Source organism: Pelodiscus sinensis, chromosome Z (genome assembly GCF_052426305.1).
Source record: "Pelodiscus sinensis isolate ZL-2025 chromosome Z, ASM5242630v1, whole genome shotgun sequence".
Taxonomy (NCBI): domain Eukaryota; kingdom Metazoa; phylum Chordata; order Testudines; family Trionychidae; genus Pelodiscus; species Pelodiscus sinensis.
Genome location: NC_143085.1, coordinates 9,663,437 through 9,684,813, shown reverse-complemented (window position 1 = coordinate 9,684,813; position 21,377 = coordinate 9,663,437). Strand labels below are relative to the sequence as shown.

General features: G+C 41.5%; 1 protein-coding gene across 1 annotated transcript in view; it reads right to left on the bottom strand.

The window, feature by feature from the left end:
- Positions 1-21,377, bottom strand: part of MED13L (mediator complex subunit 13L) — a 371,515-nt gene that overhangs the window by 248,066 nt on the left and 102,072 nt on the right. The window lies entirely within an intron of this gene.

The window sequence follows — 21,377 nt, the reverse complement described above, 5'->3', positions numbered from 1 at the left end:
CACATGTTAATTACCAATCAATTTACTTAAATTACAAAAAAATGTTCATCTAATCTAGCCTTATTCTGCAATTCACCACTGCTTTACTTACTTCACTTTCCATCTAGCACCAGCACTAATAACTATGCCATCAAATGATAAAACATAACTAGACTGTCACACTGTAGATAGAAAAAGTTGATGCCCTCCTCACACATAAGGCACAGCAAGAAATAAGTATCTTTGTTTTGCCTTGGATGCTAGCAAGGTAATCAACCAGTGCTCCAAGTTTTGTGCATCTCCTACAGCAGTGCTTCTCAAACACCAGTCCACGGACTGGTGCCCGGCTGTGAATGGCAGGCTGCCAGGCCGCAGCACACTGCCAGACCACACCCTATGGCTTGATGATTGATTTGGTGGGGTTCTCTGTAAGCTGTGTGGCAGCGTGGCTGCGCAGCAGCTAGTTGAGCCCTACCCTCAAAGAGCTTCCTGGCTGGGGAAGGGCACTCCCTCAGCAGTAGAAGCTCCCTGCTCGAAGTCCACACAGGAGCGTGCTGGTAGTGAAGAGAACATAAAGAGGAAGGGAGGTGAGTAAGGATGGGAAGGAGGGCAGAGCACCCCTTCCCTTTCTCAAGTGGCAGCCTCATGTTTTGTTGGGCTGCTTAAAAATAACCAACAACCTGGGCAGCCCTCCATTCCCTAGCCCCTCCCCCTTCCCCTTCCTTCTCCTTAGTGCAGCGGTTCCCAACCTTTTCCAGATGGGGACCCATTTTGACAATTCAGGAAGACTTGGTGACCCAAGGCAATTCAAAAACAGGGGGAGGAGGGAGGGCTGAGCCACCTGGGGAGACATTTAGCGACACTTTTGAAATGTAATGGCGATCCATATTTGGGTCCCAACCCACAGGTTGGGAAAGCCTGCAGTCTAGCAGCAGCCCCAAGTCTTGTTGGGCTGCTTTAAAAAACACTTTGGGTAGTTAGCGATGTGTTATGTATGATTTTTTTTAAGGTGGAAAGCAAATACTTGTGGGGGAAGGGGTAGAGAATAATAATTAAAAAAAACTGTTAAAATAACACATGTTGCAAGCATTCAGATGCAATATAAAATAACATGTGACTGCTTAAAATTATCTTCCATAAGGAATATGCAAATGTTTCTACATCGGTCCGCCAAAAGTTTTTGAATGAGTTTGCCAGTCTGCGCTATAAAAAAGGTTGGGAACCACTGTCCTTTAGGTCTTGACCAGCTTAAAAGGTTTTCAGTTCACCTTTAAGAGACTTGGTACACTGTCACATGGATTTGCTCTTCCACGTTCTTCTCTTTTGAAATGAAATTACTAGACATCCTGTTTTTATTTCCAAAAATTAAACAAATTATAGAGATTAAACAATGCATCTGTATGTTATAGAAGTTTAGCTAGGCATGTTTTGTAGCATTAAGGTGCAGAAGCTCTGTATATCTGTGCCTAAATGGTTTAACCCTTGTAATAAAAAATACAATGGATTCTAATATATAACTGATATTTGCGTTAAATCTAATTTTCACTGTTGGAAAATAACTGAAAGTTTGCCAGTGACTAATAATTGCCCACCAAAGAATAAGAATTGGCTAAGTTGCTTCAAATGCTTTCCATTGTTCTAAGCCCTATTTAACAGGAATATGCTGTGCAGAGCACTTCGATATGCAAACTGATTTTAAAGCTACATATGATTAATAAATTAACATCTAAACTGTTTTAAAATGATGCAGGCTGTACACTTGAAACAGCAGTAGGATGTATCATATAGGCAATAATTAATGTGGCTTACTCTATATTCAGAATGTTTCTAATAAAACTCCTATGGAATTGTTGGACAGAAAAGACCAATACCTTCAGTTATATTTACATACACTTTTACATTGACAAAGTTTCAAATTCTAACACTGTTTTTTTTTCCTGATTCTATACATCGCCACCTAAAAATCACTGAACATCAAGGGGATGCATCAGTATTCTCTAAGAGCAAAGACATGCCTAAGATCCAACCAGAACAAGAGAACATTTTTAAACCTTGAAGTTTATGAAAGGTTTACTACTCACCTAGGTACCAGTACCTAAACACTTCTTATGAAACAGTATAGTGAATTTTTCAGGAGAAAATACAATGCAAGAGCTTTATGGTCACAATATGAGCTACATGACTTCCATTTCAAGATCTGTGCCAATAAATATTATTTCCGTAATAGACTTGGTTAACATTTGCAAAGGGCTCTGAGATAGGACATTAAGGCTATATCTACACTTGCAGCTTCTTGCATCAGAAGTATGCAAATGAGGCTAAGCATGGAATATCACCGAGCCTCATTTGCATAACTAATGAGCTGCCATTTTTGCAGAAGAGGCTCTTGTGCCAGAAGAAGATAATAATTGGTGTAACGGCATCATGTCATCATTTTTATCTCTTCCTTATGGAAACTTAGGACTTTACTGCCACTGTACTACACTGTAACTTTCTAGCTCAGGAATGTCAACGAGAACCCTGGTGCACAGCCCCAACAGGACTAAAAGCCAAATAAATTTGTATCACTATGCATAAAGTTTATGCAGAGTGAGCTCAGAAGTTTCTTGCCCCCTTTAGCAATTAAAGCAAGATATGCAAGCTGTTGTTCCCTGTCCCCCACATAACATTTATTTATACTTAGTTTAATAATAAACAAAAGAGATTTCATTAAGTATAGGATTTAAAGGGTTGCAAGTGATAACGGATAGATCAAAGTAAATTAGTAAGTAAAATAAAACAAAGCACACAAGCTAAGCCTAATAACTAAGATAAGTTGTTACAAGTCATAATTTTTCTCCCTACTTCTTATTTCAGGTAAACTTCACCTCAGGCCAGAGGTAAGGTGGGCCTAGCAGATTCTCTCAACCCCCATCCTCAGAGTTCCTAATGTTTCCAGATCTTTTCATGTAATTTCTCAAGATAATGAGCAGTCTGTGAAGTTAGCTCAAGACAACCATTGTTTGATTCCTATTTCTTATACAGAATTTCCCCAAGGCAGAAAGTCTTTGTTCATTTCTCCCCCAATCCTGAGGACAAGTATAAAATTCAAAATGGATTCCAGCACCAGGAGCCGTGGTCACATGAATTTGTAGGACCAACCAGAATTCAAGCTAAAAAGAGAAACAAGGTTATTTGTAGAACACTGTCTTAACCACCAGTGCATTAAGTTCCCTGAGTACTGCTAACGGCCTTCATTTGCACATCTGGATATATAAATTGGATTACACTTCATAAATCTAACTTCATATACGAGAATGATATGTGCACACAAATAGAATATACACATTCAGGGGATTACAAGCTCTCTAAGGTTAGGTTACATGCCCTATTTCTCATAAAACATATTTGAGTTATTCATACTTAAACACACACATCCATAGAAATATGAAGATACAGAGTCATATCCTGCTTTTGTATTTTGATTGAAACCAAAGAGATCTATGTTATTAAAAAGTGGGATACCTATCTCCTAGACCTCAATGGCTAAAGTCAAACTGATGGGCTGAACAAAAAAAAAAAGCTCATCCCATTCCTGAATATGGAGACACCCTTTCCCCTAGTATTCTGCTCCAAGGTTTTAGCTTTGGAATAAAATTAGTCTTTCCTCTGGCACCTTTTATTTATGAATAAGGAAAAAATGGGCTTTTAGCTTTTTATGAGGACATAGGTTTCACTGGAGTAGTGATCATTTGCTTTGCTTTATCCATTTAATATTCTACACAAAGAACAGTCTTCTGGAATGTTTTATAACAATTACTTTATTCTATTATGTAGTATCTAAGGTTTCAGCCAAAAATGGTACCTAAGTATTGGGCTTGGCTCTTGCTGACAACCTAATAAAATCTGTGGATATTAACCAACAGTGGTATCTTTGTCAGATTAACTATCAATGTAAACGTTGCATTCTTTATATTTCTCAGAAAGCTACTTTTTAAGTCCTTGTGGTTTTGTACATTGTGGTTTAAGCACACATCAGTTGACAATGGAGCTATTAGGTGAAGTTATTAAAGTCCTCTGTGATGGCATCCCCAATCTTCCTATAGGGACAATATTTTGGGATCACCCTCATCAGGAATGTTATGCCCTTTGCCACATGCCTCTATTGCATCAGTTTTGAATGGAAAAATCTCTGGATTCTAGCACTGTGGGAATTCAGCATTGTCAAATGACATCTGCTTCAACAGGAGTTTCTCAGTTTTCAATTAAGACCCCTCTAAAGAAAAAATGTAGAGGAATAGTTGTTTTGGTTTTGAAAAGGAAGTATCTATACTTTGATTTTTTCTTTCCCTTTCCGTCTGAGGGAATCTCTAGACTGCATCCCTCTGTCGGCAGAGGGATGCAGATTAGGCAGGTCAACACTGCAAATGAGGCAGGGATTTAAATATCCCTTGCCCAATTTGCATAAAAATGGCCCCTTATGCCTTGCAGGAGGCATAAGGGATCTGTCGAAACAGGCTTTCTTTCTCGACAATTGCAAAGCACTTTCAGATCCACTGATGAAAAAGTGCTGTATAAGAGCTATATTTGACTTTGCTCTTTCCAGGAAGGCAAGATCACCAACATATTAGAATCCTCATTTAAATTAAAGCAGCAATTCAAAATTTTAGCTGTTAATCGTGGCAGATTTAGGGAGAAAATAATACCGAAGAGAAATTGAATATAGTGATATTAGGTTTCTTCTCTATGATTTAATGATGAATGCCAGGTCAAGTTAAAACACCTTTTCATATGCATTCCTTAAAATAATAAAAGATTAAGACCGGAAGAGAGCTCAGAAGGTCACCTAGTCCAACCTACTGCTCAAAGCTGGACCAATCCCAAATAAATCATCCTAGCCAGGGCTTTCTCACCTCCCACAGAGGCAGCAGCACAGGGGAGCATGAGGGAGCCACTTGCACTCTACCCCCTCCATGCTGTTGCCTTTGAGAGAGAGATAACAGTGCAGGAGGATGGGGGCAGAAGGGAGCCGGTACACACAGGAAGCAGCTTTCAAGCCAGCTCCCCACATATCGGCACCCACAGAGCCACTTGTCCCATGGTCTTTATTAGAGACCGCAGGGGGGCGCAGGAGGGAGCCAATGCTTGGGGAGAGCAATTTGAAAGCTGGCTCCCCACAAGTACTGGCTCCTGCCTGTCCCCTTGAATGTAAAAGCGTAAACTATAAAAAGTTCTGTGGTTACACATTTACACAATTACATGCCAGTTAACATTCCTACAATCTATCCCATCATACAGATCATTAATATGGACATAATACCATCTTTGGCTAATTACCAAAACAATAATTCTGGATTACATTTTCTGATGGGAAACTCTTATAACCAGTTTTGATACTTTAAAGTGTAACTCCTTATTGAAGTCAATAGAAGTTTTGTCATTTACCTTAGGAGTATCGATATCACAACCAAATGCTTTCACCTACCAATGTATTTGTTAATAAAATTCTTATCTTCCTCACAGTCACATTACTGTACAAAAACTGTACATATAGCCATTCTTCTGTTTTGCAATTTTACTATATCAGTGCAATCTTTCACTGTTTATAGCTATTCCCTGACAAGGCTGCATTTTCTGTTTCTCAACTACATTTAATGCCACCGTAATTATCTTTGTTCTAATACCTATTTATCCTACTCCAAATTTTAATCTTCAGTGGAAGTAACAATAGGAGGAAAGTGAACATATGAACACAACTATCAATATAAAAATGGAGAGTTCAAATCCTATAGCACAATTTCATTTCTGACTCATTCCATAAAAATCATAACAAATGTTTTAATCTAAATAAGTGGGATGACATCTCAAATTTACAAAGGAATGCCAACACTGTCCATTGCCTTGGCAAAATGAAGTTCATAAAGCCTGGCCAAACTTCAACGACAAAGTATCCTTTGCTATAACACAGGCATGTCCAAAGTCCGGCCCGGGGGCCAATTGCGGCCCGTGTTCCGGTTTAATACAGCCCCACAGGTAATTTGGCAATATCTATCTTTTATGGCCCCCAACGAATCCATATGTATTGAGATGAATACATTGTAAAAATCTCAGTTAATGTCAGTTGGTCTAAATCAGTTATAAATATATTTGGACACAACATGTATACTTGGTGTTATGTTCCTGTTCATAATTTTTGAACTTAAAAGTTGACAGACAACCTTTATTACCAATAATATGTAATGTACTTTACAATGTTCCTGACATATATTTCAGCTTCCTGGATTTTTTTTCATCTGGCCTTCAGATATGAAAGGCAGAGTGATTTAACACCTGTTTAGATTTGTCATCCATGTGCCGAAATGAAAAGTATGCCGTTTGCAATAAACTTTGCATAAAATAGTTAATTTGCATTTAATTTTAATGGTTCAAAGAATGTCAGGCAAAATAGTCGGCCCTCACGCATGTTCACTTCATCAAATCTGGCCCTCTTTGAAAAAAGTTTGGGCACCCCTGCTATAACACTTTACCTAAGATTTCAGATATAGTACAGAACAAACTTCACTCTGAAGTTGAGTTCATGATGCCTTCTGTATGAGATATTTTATATGTCTGAAAAAAAATGAAAATAATCTTTATACTATTTCTGTCTACACAAGCACTCACAACTCCATCTGCTTTTCAACAAAGCCTGGCAATGATGGCTGTTGCCAGAAATACCGCAGGAAAACAGGTGCTCTCTGCACACACACAATCCTGCCAATCACCTAAATTCTGACCTGCAATGTTCTCTGACATGTCCCTCCTCAGCAGATACAGCCAGTGACCCTTCAGGGTGACCCTTGCGGAGGTGGATGGGACTGCTTCAGTGCCTCTACTTGTGTGATAAGGCTCTGGTATTTAATCAGCTGGTCCTGTTGATGCTCTGGCACCGACTCAACACCCTGGACCCAACCCAGATTTCCTGGCCTATATCCAGCAGCTGATGCTATGGTTCTTCTGGCCAGAACTGCATTGGGTATCTGCAGGGTTCTTCATGTTCCCCTGGTGTTTTTGCGCATGCGGGTCCATGTCTTCCACCTCCAGGCCCTGAAGATGCTCCTATATGATGCAGGTAGTCTGGCATGGAGTATATTGGCTCATGCTTTCTGAGGACTGTGATATAACCTGCAGCTTCTTTATTTGAGAGGTCTTCCATTAGACCTCTCCAAGCTGCTGGCCTTCTACCAGGCCCTCCTTTGGATCTGGAAGCTGATTTTGATACCCAGGTCCTTAGGAGCCACCAGGGGGTAAACCTCCTCGCGGAGCCCCTGATATGCAATCCCCATCTTCGTGTGCAGGGGGTGGAGTCCCCTCGCTGCACCAGTGGTTGGTCCTTGCAGAAGTCACCAGAATTAGAGAGCTCCTGGACTATGACCAGGGAGACTAGGTGGGTCCTCCAACGCTCCCCCAGCACATGGGGCTCTTCACTCTTCGTACTCCCTGGCACATACTTCAGGAAGTGAGGGACACTTTGCTGCCTGCTGAGCAGGTTTATCTTCACCATGTCCTGCGAGAGGACACACCCCACCCACCCTTCACCCATAGCCCTCTGGATTTCTCCATCAGCCCTCAGCCCTCAGCCTCACGTGCCTTCCCAAGCACCTCCCTCACATCACCTGAGCAGGCTGCATACATTGCAGCTGGTTGCCTTTTAGAGTCAAAGAACCATAGAACCCTAGAACTGGAAGGGACCTTGAGAGGTCATTGAGTAGAGTCCTGCCCTGCCCTTATGGCAGGACCCAGTACCATGTAGACCATCCCTGATAGATGTCTATCTAATCTGCTCTTAAATATCTCCACAACCTCCCTACCCACGCCAAAAAGTAATCTGTATATGTCTGCGTTTCACATGTCTTCACTTCCCCACCCTTGTGTCCCACCTAGATACTCCACCTTGGTTTTGCACCCTGCTGGAGACATTAGCTGAAGAATCATCCATGGTGTTGTGAGCATGAGTGTGTACTTGGCATGGTTCACCCCTTTTCCTGACACTTGCCCCTTCTGTGATGTGAGGTAGACCCTGTCACACATCTCTCTTGAGAAGCCCCTTTTTTGGCTTCTCCAGAACCTCTTGTTGAGGTTCTGGCTGCACTTCTCCCCTCACCTGTTAATTTATGCACACCTCATCCATGGCGCTACAAAGTCATGGGACTTCCTCATTAACCTCCTCTTGTCTATGGCCAGGACGGCCATTTAAAAGACCAGAGAGCAGAGGTTGGCTAAAGGAGGGGCTGTTCCTGTATTCATTCATGCATCCGGGCAGAGATCTGCTGGGCGGCATCCGCTGGCTCTCTCGAGGCCTTCAAGGGGCAGTGGGCACTGTCCAGGGTTCTTTGCTGTGTCCCCATCCAGTTCCCTTGTTTTAGCCCTTTGACTTCCACACCCACCTCTGTTTTTTCTTAACTTGTCCCCCCTAATCATTTGGTGTTTTGGGATCTGTGTATCCTCCCCATAGATTGGGGTGGGAAGGTATCCTTTATGCTCGCCCACCTCCTGAAATCAAATAGGACAACTTTTGTATACCCTTCTGATCTGACAGTCTGTAAAATTGGGTATTTTGATTATTGAAAAATTATTTGTGTGTGTGATTGTGCCTGCATCCTCCTTCCCCGCCATGGGTATTCCAGATTGAATACTGTCAGTGTTACTTTTGGTACACAGAGATAGTGAACAAAAGTATTTTACACAGTGTTAACAATAAGTATGCCAGTTAAGTGCAAATACTTAAGGATGGTCTTTTTCTCAAGTCATTGCACAACAAATATCCCCCACGGCATTTGCATTAACATGGCTGCCGCTTTTTTCCGGCTTGGGGATAAGCCGGAGAAAAGCGCCAATCTAGACGTGATTCTCCAGAATCACGGAAAATAAAGCCTTTTCCGGAGGATCTCTTGAAAGTAGGCTTTATTTTCCGGAGAATCACGTCTAGACTGGCGCTTTTCTCTGGCTTATCCCCAAGCCGGAAAAAAGCGGCAGCCATGTTAATGCAAATGCCGCGGGGGATATTTAAATCCCCCGCGGATTTGCCTATTCCAACGTGCTACATTAGCATCCCTTTTCCGGAAAGGATGCCAGTGTAGACGTAGCCAATGTGTGTTGAATCTGATATATGCAATAAGTCCATTTAGTCACTAATGACTTCAGATGCAGATTTTAAAGGGTAATCAATGGCAGCCTAATAGTGATTAATCAGTACCACTGCATTTAATTTGATTTTTAAATGGATATGGTATAGTGTTTTAGAAACAACGTAGGAATACACTGCTTTTTCACTTTTTTCAAGTCAGTTTTTTAAAAAAGTTGATATTTCAAAATGATGCATTTATATTTGAAATTATTTCCATGGGCACATTTCATAAAACATAAAATGAAAAATTAAATGCTTATTTTTACAGTAGTACTTCAGTTATGAACACCAGAGTTACAAACTGACCAGTCATTTGAAAAAAATACACAGAAGATGACCCCCCCCCCCCCCGCCCACAAGGCAAATAGAATTTGAAAGCTACATTTAGTCAATGGTCAAGTGTAAACTTTTTAAAGAACAACCATAACGTTTTGTTCAGTTATAAACATTTCAGAGAGTTACAAATAATTTCCATTCCTGAGGTGTTCACATCTCTCAAGTTCTACTATAAAAACTTAAAAAACAATGAAAAATCTAGCAGAATGTAAAGACTAATAAAACATGTAGATGGTATCATGAGCTTTCGTGGGTACAACCCACTTCTTCAGATTAATGGAATATTAAAAGTCCTGTTCTAAAATAAGTAGTAGTGGATGGGGGGAGGGGAAAGGGGGACAAGGGAGGGGGAAATAGTGAATTAGAGTGTTCATGTTACATGAAGTGGCTAGAGAAGGTGCAAATTGTTCTTAAGTACCCATTGCTTGATTGGTTAAGTCATTAGGATGTGGAATATATCGTGCTAGCCAGGTGATGTCTTTATTCATATCTTTGTGATGGGTCCCAAACCTGTAAATGAAGTTAAGTTCCAATGCTTCCCTCTGTATTTGGCTTGTGGAATTGGCCTGAAACAACATGGTGACTTTGAGATTCATTAATGAGTGCCAAGGCAGGGTAAAGTGTTCTTCAACAGGTTTCTGTGTGTTGCTTTTTTGAATAGCTGATTTGTGTCCATTAATTCTTCCCCGTAGAGACTGTCCAGTTTGGCCAATATACACAGCAGAGGGGCATTGCTGGTATTTGATGGGATAGATCACATTAGTGGATGTGCAGTTAAAGGTGCCTGTGATGTGGTGGCTGATGTGGTTAGGTTCAGTGATGAAATTGCTCGTGCAGATGTGTGGACAGAGGGGATGGGTTCCTGGAGGATAATGATGGAGGTAGTCTGCCTCATTACTAGAAAGAATTTGTTTGAGGTTAGGGGGTTGTCTGTAAGCAAGGATTGGCCTTTCTTCCCCCAAGGACTATGACAGTGATGCTGTACCCACAAAAGCTCATGATTCCATCTACATGTTTTATTAGTCTTATGGTGCTGCGAGACTATTCATTGTCTTTTCAGTTTTTCCAGTTACAGAGTAACTCGGCTCCTCTCTCTGAAGGTTCTACTATAGTAACTGAATTTCTGAATTTTGTTCTGTGAAGTAATTTGTCAGTGTATCAGATTTTTCTAAAAAAATATAACTGTATTTTAAAATAATGTTCCTCATAAGTAATAAAAGAAGAGGCTGGATATTAAAGAGTAAAAAGGAACATACAGTATAGCATATATGAATCCTAGTTGCAGAATAACTCACTCTTAAGCAGTTTGATATAGTAATTTTCCCTGGAAATAATCATCTTGTCCCATGTGCCCTGCTTTAATCTATCAGTATTGCTGCAGTGTGCAGCAAGAAATTGATTTTCAGTAATTTTAATGGTTGAATAACTAGTCCTGTCCCAGAGAGTTTTTTCATATTTGCAGTGGCCAATGTGGTTACTGAACTCAGTGTTCTGGATAATAGGTTTCATTAGTTTTGATGCCTGAGGTGAAAAAGCAGTAGGTGGGAATAAAGACTGTTTTTGATGTCTAGACATTCATTTGAGCTGTTGCTGCAATGATACATTAAAAGGAAATATGTAACATAGCTCTGAGGAAATATGTGTTCTTTGAAAGGAATTCAACTTCTAAACTACATAAGGCAGTATGACCTGAATTACTAAAACAAGGATGGCTGAATTTCTTAAAGGTATCACTCACTACCCTTAGTATTCATACACACGCAACTTTCTTTCTCCATCACCTACTTATTTCTTTTGTTTTAGTAAAGTATGTCAGTTGGTTGTTGAGAGAGAACATATACGGTCTTTCCAAGATCTGTGCTGAGAAACAGAATTATTGAAATATTTGCTTCTTTGATATTTTACCTTGTTGATTTTTTTCCCCTGGGGCCTTTTGGATATTTTTTAAAAAACCAGGATTGCTTCTTCAGAGAATTATTGAGATATACAACTTGAAAGAGGCTAGTATTTCAGGTTCAAAATAAAACATACTGGGCTACTAAATAATAAAGTTACCATTTAAATCCATACAACTTAAATCTGATTTTTTAAAGTATTTATTCAAACTGTCCTAACTTTAACATCTGATCTTACACAGAGAATTAAAAAGCAGTACATTTTATGCCTTTCCCAAGCTGTTGAAAATAGAATTATAGGGTTTTTTAAATAAATATTTGCTTTATGGGCAAATTAGCAACTCATGCCTGAATTCTGCATTGAAGATTGCATGGCTTAGATCCATACAGTTATCCTTGCAGGAATATCCTCAGCCACCCTGGACTCCAAATCCTGCCAGTTCTCTGGCGGGAAGAGATGCATGGCAGAGAGAAAAACACCAGGATAGAGCAGCGGACCCACACTCTACCTGATGGCCTGAAGTTCGGGTGGGAGAGAGCTCGACTGCCATCCAGCCGTGACCACAGGGCCAGAGTTCTTGATCCAGCTGACCTGAGTAGCATACGCCACCAAGTAAACAGCTTGGCAGCCCTGCACCCACTACAGGTCGCCTAGGTCCTGGACCATGACGAGCACGTTTTTGGTACATGATGACAGGACCAGCCACATCTCCAACTCACAAAGCATCAACATTATCTCCCTCTTGCGAAGGAGACAAAGTAAGGACTCAATGGCCAGAGTATACAGCTGACCTGACAGCTGACAGCCTTGATCCACTCCCCATTTGAAGCTGACTAGTGCCATCAGGGACCAATTGAGCCTCACCAAGCACTCTGTAGAAGCGTACAGCACCTAGAGAAACTCTACAAAATAGAACCCAAAGCTAAAGGGCCACAGTATGCCCAGTAGATACCCATGTTCCATGTGGTTGAATGCATTTTCCTGGATCCAAGGACAGGAGGGCAAACGACAGACCATCCTTACATTCAAGCTCTATGAGATCCCAACCAAATAAATATTATCTAAGATGGTATAGCCTGAGACAGTATAGAGCTGGTCTTAATGGACCACATCCACTAGCAGAGACCAGAGCCACACTGAGATGGCCTTGATAATGATTTTATCGTCTGTAATGAAGAGTGAGATGGGACACCAATTCCTCAGATTTCTGAGGCAGCAAGGGGAGCCTGAATGATAAAGGGAGACCAGGCTGAGGACATCCCAGAACACGCAGTAGAACTCCATGGTCAGGCCACAGTTCCCAGCTTCAGCCTCTTTTCTGGGGGGAAGGTCTGTCCTTCGGGGGGGGTAGGCATGGTTCCCAAACTACCCTCAGAGGGGCATCTCCCTCTCGGCACTATTTAGGGCAGGGGAACCACTTGCCCACTTCTTTGGACAGCGATATGCAGAGCCCAGTCTGAAGCTGGCCAGTGTCCTACTGGTGCAGTTGCCCCCAGTTGTCACTGTACTGTGTCCCTCCTTTCTGCCTAGGGTTGCCAGATAGTTTAACCAAAAATACCAAATACCCCCCCCCCCCAAAAAAAAAACAGGAAAAAAATTCTGTTGAGAAAAAGAGGGAGACCAAAGTTGTTGAGAAAAAAAAAGGACCCTGAGAGTTGTTAAGCAAAAAAAATTTTTTTTAATTAAAGAACAGCATGGCCCCTTTAAGAAACACTTTTGAGGCTTTTTGGCCCTAACAAGCTGCCAGCGGCCGTCTGCCACCTTGTCTCCCTGCTCTGGGCCAGATAGTTCCCCTGAAGAACAAGGTAAGCACCTTGGGGGGGGGGGGGAATCAGAAAATACCGGACATTTTAGGTGGACAGTATTTTCTGATTTTTTTTACTGGACAGGAGGTGAAAATACCAGACACCTGGCAATCCTATCTCTGTCCCCTCTCTTTCCATATTCTGGAAAACAATTCCATTCCTAGCACTTCCTGTTTTCTTGGCATAACAAAACCTCACCTTGCTTTAAATTAGATGAGTAGGCTTCATACGAAATTTGTTGGTCCTGGCTCTTACTGTTTAGAAAGAGTTCTTAAATAAACAGACTCTCAGACAGACTTTATATAGACAGACTTCAATTTTAAAAGTTACGTTATGCTTACTGACAGTGGCAATCTCTCTAGGAATAGCCAGTCATTCTGTACTTAATTGTAGACTAGACCACACAATTAAAAAGCAAGGGAGATAGGGAAAAAAATAAAATCTATGTCACCTCTTAAAATAATTCTTTTTAATTAACATACTGTTTTCACTATTGAGTTTTCAGGGCAGAGCTGCCAGATGGTTTCAACAAAAATACTGGTCACACTTGATATTACATCGCATCTTATTTAGAAAATACCAGAGAGTTATATTTTCTCAATTTGTTTCCCCAACAGAAAGCTCAAATACTGGACTTTCCAATTCAAAACCAGACACCTGACAACCCTACTCGGGTGCAGCACACCTAGGGTTGCCTGATGGTTTAACCAAAAATACCGAACAACCCTCCCCCCCAAAAAAGGGGGGGAATTTTGTTGAAAAAAGGGGGAGGACCAAAATTATTGAGAAAAAAAAGGACCCAGAGAGTTATTAAGCAAAAAAAAAAATTAAAATTTAAAAAACAGCATGGCCCATCCCTTTAAGAACAGGAGGGGCTGGGCTCTGCCTCTCAACAGGCTGTCGGCAACCAGTGGCCATCTTGCCCCCGTCCCTGCTCTGGACTAGACAACTCCCCTGCAGAACCAGGTAAGTGGCCGGGGGAAGGGGTGCCTGGGCCCGAATGCTGACTATAGTAGGGTTGCCAGGTGTCCAATATTGACCCAGACAGTCTGGTATTTTCGCCCGCGGCTCCGGAAAAAAAAAACAGAAAATACCCAACATTTTAACTGTCCGGTATTTTCTGAATTTTTTTTTACTGGATAAGGGCCGAAAATACCAGACTGTCCAGGTCAATACCGGACACGTGGCAACGCTAAGCATACCTTTCCTAAATTACTGATTTTTAGTTTCACTGCCCTCTTTGAGTAGCTGATACAAGCTGGCTACAACCTATGAAGTAGAACATTGAAAGCATGAGCCAAGAAAACAAAAAAGAAAGTAAAAAATTTTGAAGGGAAAAAAACATACTTTCTCTGTACATAAAAAAACATTTTCCTGTGGGGTAACAGAGCGACGTGATGAATTTCCTATGTCTTGCCTGCCTCCCCATCAACTCTTTTCCAGTGCTAAGGTGCCTTTCTATGCCTCCCTCTTCCCCTATGCTCAACAGCCAGCAGGAAAGTGCGGGGCTGTGCACCTTCAGAGTGCCCCTTTCCTCTCACCAGCAGTCGAGAGGAGAGTGTGGGGCCTGGCGAGGCCTCGGCCCTCTTCGGCAGCCAAGGAATGGGGGGAAGGAGAGCTGGGGCTGGCTGTGGCAAGGCCTTGGCCCAGCCCAATTCCCAATGACTAGGGGAGAGAGAGCCAGGCCAGGTTGTGGCTTCAGTCTGGCCTGGGGAGAGAGCCAAATCTGGTCATTCCCAGCTTCGACCCAGCCCATCTAACTCTGGAAGAAAGCTGGTCAGCCTTTCCCAATCCCCCAGTGGCCGTGGGGGAGGGTGGGAGGGAAGTGAAGCTGGGTCTCACTGAGTACCAGCTTTGGCCTGGCCTAACTCCCCAGAGGCCAGGGGAGAGAGATGGGCCTTGCCATGGCTTCGACCCAGCTCAACCCCTTGGAGGCCAGGAGGAGAGAGCTGGAGCTTCTGGATAGCTTCTTTTAAGCCTCAGAGTAGACCAACTGGCTGTAGCAAATTCCCCATTCCTGCCTCCTGTATTGTTCATACCTCCGGGAAATCAATCACATCCCCATTGTTACATCTTTGATCTGTACATGTGTAGGGAATTTTAAATTTCACATTTTTTCATGAAATCTGAGAGACACAAGCTTTTAATGGCAAATTTCTGATCTTACATAATATGGAACCACAGCCTTCTAAATGCAAATTCAGACACCATCAGAGACTAGGAAGAATTATACTTCGAAAAAAGTATGTGTCCATATTCGCCTCTGAAAAACCTTTTACTCTCAAATCAAACAGTTGGATCTCACTACTATTACAGCAATAGTGAGTAATCCCTACTGGTTGAAATGCAGCTATCTGATTAGCATCCCCCCCCCCTTCCCATCCACTCCCCACAGCCACCCCCTCTGCTTGCTACAATAATCTTAAATAGCAGTTTACAGGAGGTTTAGCCCTGGCTAAGGGCATTCTGCGGCATGACTGAAAGAACATGGAAATACAATTCATTAGACATGCCTGGAGTGATAACAATAGACCTACTTCTTGGTGCTTTTCATTTCTTACATTGCGCAGAGACTAATGTATTCTCGTTACAGTACAAGCACAGTTGTAGACAGGAAAAACTGTAATCACCTTTGATTAATAAGGAACATTTTTACTATGTAAAATACTTGAACACAACTTCTTAATTGACGAGTTAAAATTGTAGATGTTGCATTTACATAAAAATCCATGAACCTCAGAACCTTTTTATGAAAATTTAACCCATTTTTGTCATTTAATTTTTGTTTTTATCACACTAAATAGTGAGGGTTAGTTTTTGTTTTCTTTTGTGACCATAAAAAAAACTTGGTTTCTTAAATTGCTTCTCCTACCACTTGCCTTTTGTCATTTATGATTCAAGAAACCTACATTTCCCATTCTGTAGCATTCATTTGGCCTTTCCTGCATTTATCCATTTAACTGCAAAAGAATATGCTTTCAAATTTATAAAATTATAGTTCTGAAGAGAAACTTGGCTATTTTAGCTTATTAGAAATGTTATTCCCTGAGAAAATGTGATTTTTCACTGAGAACAGAAATGTAGACAAATAATTGTTTTACATCAGACTTCTATTTCAACAATTTCCCTTTATTGATTGCCTTTGGTAAAGATCTGCTTTATATCAGCTCTAGAGGGTTTAAATTTGAAACCAAAAAATCTCACTTCCCAGACAACATCCTAGATCAAGGTTTGTTTTAGAAATGCAAAACCCTGTTTAATTGGTTAGCCAGTTAAATTCACTGTTTAACTGATTAAAGTGGGTCTGGAGCAGCTCTTGTTCCTGGCTGCCCCATGGGGCTGGAGCAGCCTCCTGCTCACAGCAAGGCGGGGAGCTGCTCCAGCCTCCACCATTTAATCACAACTGGTAAGTATCACCCATTAAGGGTGATGCTTATTGGTTAACCAGTTAGCCTTCTGCATCCCTCACTTGTTTGCAAGGGAGGGGTTGTTACTCTTTTGAAACACTGCTATCTCAGGCAAGAATTGATAAAACGATCTGGTTAAGAATTGGTAACTGATCTGGTTATTTTCAACTGATACATACATTATTCTATTCCTCAAGCGCAAACCAATAGCTTGCATCCGAAGCATATTGTTTTCCAAAAACAACGGTATATTTTGGACTTACAGTTTTGCTCCTAAACTACTGAAAAATTTCAAAAGTAGCATTTTTTTCTTTTAAACAAACAGCTGAAATAACAAAATAAAAACTGGTTATCTTACAAAAGAGGGCTGTTTCTTAAACCTGTGAGAATTGGCTACAATGCTGTGCCTTCCATCTTTGAATATTTATCCTCTCTCAAGATACAATTCACATAGACAACAATTACATACCATTGAAGGCTTTTTCTCTAAAGGGAGGGGCCTGCAGCCATAAGGGGGAAGCCTGGAGGCAAGGGTGCTGAGCTGACATTACCTGTGCTTTTTTCCAGACCAGGAACAGGGCCATATAGGCTTCCTGCTGGTGCTCCCAGACCTGGGGGGGGGGAGGGGGAGGGAGGGAGAGGAGAGGAGTGTAATAAAATACTTATTTCCAAAGAGAACATCTACTGAGGTTAATTGAACTGGGTCAAACCAATGGTTCATCTAGCCTAGTATGATTTTACAGACCTCTATTATATTTGCCCTTAGTCATCTTTTTTCCAAGCTGAGAAGTGCCAGTGTTATTAATCTCTCCTCATAAAGAGGCTGTTCCATATCCCCCTTCACTTTTGCTGCCCTTTTCTGTACCTTTTCCAATTTTAATACATATTTTAGATGGGACAAACAAATTACACACAGCATTCAAGATGTAAGTGTGCCATTGATTTATATGGAGGCAATATAATATTTTGTCTTATCTACTGCTTTCCTGATTCCCAACATTTTGTTTGCTTTTTTGACTGCTGCTGCTGCACATGGAGCAGAGATACCTATCCATAATGACGCCAAGATTTATTTCTTCAGCAGAAACACTTAATTTAGACCCCATCTTTTCATATATTTTTTAATATATCTGAGATTATGGCTGCACAACATTTTGTAATTATTGCCCATTTTGAGACAGATCTAAAAATGAATGAAAATGCCATTCATTTGTCTCTGATAGAGCAGGCCACAAAATACTCAATCTTGCATTATTCTGCCTTTTGATATACTCTTACTGATGGAATCTGAAATTTAGTAAGATACAAATTCTGTTGAATCTGTATCACATATACTCATTAAATGTATGTCAAAAACAAGACAATCTCAAAATACAGTGGACTAAGAGTTCACCAGAATCAACAATTAGGTACTGAACTCATTAACAAGAGCTGTGTGTCTAATTTCAAACATGTTCTATACAGAATTTACCCTACCTCAGCAATAAGGTATAAAAAGCTAGAAATCACTCAATCACAAGTTCTTCAACTGAACAAAATCCTAAAACAAGTTAGTCATTGCACAAAGTAAAAGATCCAATGCAGGAGTGGGCAAAGTGTTTGCCTGAGTGCCACATCTCCATATGGAAATTATATGGTAGACCAGTGGTCCCAAACGTGGTGCCTGCGGGTGCCATGGTGCCTGCCGGGGCATTTATGTGCGCCCGCCAAACAATCTGGGCCAGCCTCGCCCCTGGCCACGTGGCACATGGGTGGCCCCTGCTCTAGGCACGCGGCACATATGTAGTGCCAGCCCCGGGCGCCGCTCCCAGGCACACAATGCATTCGCGTCCCTGCCCCCAGGCACGCGGTATATGAGCGGCCCCACCCCCGGCAGCCCGAAAAGGTTGGGGACCACTGTGGTAGGCCATGAATGATCACAAAATTGGGGACTGAGGTGTGGGAGGGGTGAGGGCTCTGTCTCAGAGTGGGCTCTGTGGTGGGGCCAGAAATTGAGAATTCAGGGTGCAGGAGGGGCTCCATACTGAAGCAAGGGGTTGGGAAGTGGGAGTGTGGGCTCTAGCTGGGTATGCCGCTGTTAGGATGAACTAAGAATGAAAGATTTGGAAGTAGGAGGGTGCTCTGGGTTGGGATCGAAGGGTTCAGCTGGTGGGAAAGGGATCAGGGATAAGGTACAGTGCTGGCATGAGGGGTGAGGCTCTGGATAGAGATGCGGGTTCTGAGGATGAGAGTTTTGGGCTGCAGGAGGATGCTCTGGACTGCGATCAAAAGGCAGGAGGAGGATCAGGAATGGGGCAGGGGAGTAGAGATGCAAGCTACTGGAAGCACTTTCCTCAAGCAGCTCCCAGAAGTAGTGGCATTTCCCCCTTAGGATCCTATGAAGAAGTAAGGCCAGGTGGTGCTGCATGCTGCCCTGTCTACAGATGCCACTCCCACAGCACCTACGTGCCACAGTTCCCATCCAATAGAAGCTGCAGAGCCAACACTGGGGCAGAAAGAGTAGGGAGAGTCCCCTGGATAACCATGCTTCCAGGAGCCACACAGAGCAGGACAACACCCAGTCTCTTCTCCTTCACAAGCACTCAAAGGCCAGAGTAAAAGGTCTTATGAGCTGGACATGGCCCGCAGGACGCACTTTGCCCACCACTGATCTAATGGATATATTTTATTTTGATCCTTATTGAAGAGATAACAGGAGCACGAATTTTGCTTTGTCCACTAGTAACAGTGTATAGTAATGTCAAAACTTTCAAATACATAAAAATAATCCCACCTTAAAAACAAACAGCTGTAGAAGCCAGGGAGGGAGGCAGAACAACTCTGTTGCCTTTGCAAAGTTATCTGCTTTTCTCAGTATTATTATTAAGAAGTTGACTTGAGAGTGGCAAAAAACTAGACCTGGATTCTTTTGTTTCTCTTGAACATACAGGCATCTTTAAAGGTTTTCTTCCACTAGCTGACGTGAAAAGAAGGGAGGGGAGATTTAGGAAAGATTCTCTTTGCTTATTATAACAGATACTCAGGTATTACCTATCGTAGCAGACTCCATGGAGACTGCACAACTAATGAAATTATCATGTAATAAACAAAAAGACCAACAAAGAGGCAAATAAGGAGGAATCTATGAGTCATACTGTATGAAATGTGTTTTTATTAATGTATGTTAAACTATATTACCTATAAAACCAAATAAACAAACTCAGCATTGTAAGTAATTTTCTTGATAAAATGCTGGACCCGACTAATATCAACAATACAACTCCTGTTTACTTCCATGGGACAAGAACTTCACACAGTATTTTTAATACATGGATTTTGCTATAATAAATAAATTCTAGCTCCATTCATACTTCTATTATCACCAATATTTATCAATACAAAATACTAATTAAGCAAAGTTTTATTAGAGCTTATGTTTCAGGGCCCTTCAAGAATGCATGGTTAACAGGACATTGAACCTTTAGACCTCTAGATTGCTAGAGGTCTAATTTATAAAAATTTATATATTGATAATGAGACACAGAGAACTTATTGAAACCCTGTTATAGTTTGGGCCTTTCCACCATCTCCTGGCAAGTTGATTGTGAAATAAATAATTTCTTTTGCTTGTTTTAAATCTGCTGCCTGTAAATTTAATTGGGTCAGCTTCTTGTGTTACATTCATGAAGGAATAAATAACATTTCCTTATTCTATTTTCCACACCATTCATGATTTTCTAGACTTCTAACATATGCTCCTACCTTTTATTTATTTATTTTCCAAGATGAAAAGTGAAAGTCCCAATCTTGTTAATCTCGCCTCATATGGAAGCTGTTCCTTACTCCTCCCTAATCATTTCTGTTGTCCTTTCTGTACCTTTTCCAAATACAAAATGTCTTTTTTAGATGAGGTGACCAGATCTGCATACAGAATTCAAGATGTGGGCATACAATGACTTTATGTAGAGGCAGCATGGTATTTTGACTTATTCGCTATTCCTTTTCTAATGGTTCCCAATATTCTGTTAGCTTTTTAGTTTTTAGACTATCCCTGACCATTAACACGTTTTCCGGAAACTATCCACAATCATTTCAATATCTCTTTCTTGGGTGGTAACCACTATATTTATCTATAGTTAGGATTATATTTTTTCAATGTGCACTTACCAACACTGAATTCCAACTGCCTTTGTTTTGACCGGTCACAGTTTTGTGAAATCCCTTTGTAACTCTTTGCAGTCAATTTTGCATTACACCCTATTCACCCCTTTTTCAAAAACATTTATAACAGTGTTGAGGAACCTTTTTAGAGTCGGGGGCCATTGACACATAGAAAAACCAGTCAGGGACCACACACAAGTGATTAAAAAAACCCCTCATTGTCATGGCCCCCAGCTGAGAAAGAAAAAGATGCTCCCCACATTCCCCTCACACACCAAAGCCTAGAGGCGACCAACCTAGTAGATTTTGTGTGCTCTAGTCCCCGGTACAGCAGCAGGGGGAGGCTGGAGCACCAGTGCGGCCTCCCCTATGCTGGAGGGGCCCCTGAGCCCCAGGGGTAGGATCCAGGCAAGCCAGGGGCCACAACCGGCCTCTGGGGACTAAAGTTCCCCGCACCTGATTTATAAATTTAACACAGTAATCCAAATGCAAATCCAGCAGCACAACACTCATTCCTACAGTTTTTTCCTCTATTTTTAAGTGGAATTCCCAGCAATGTTTTCATGATGATCTAATAATCCTTCAATTTCTTCAATGCCCAGCCTTATGTTATTCTTAGTCACCTGCCTCTCTCTTTTTATAACAAATTTCCCGCCCCAAAGGCAAAGC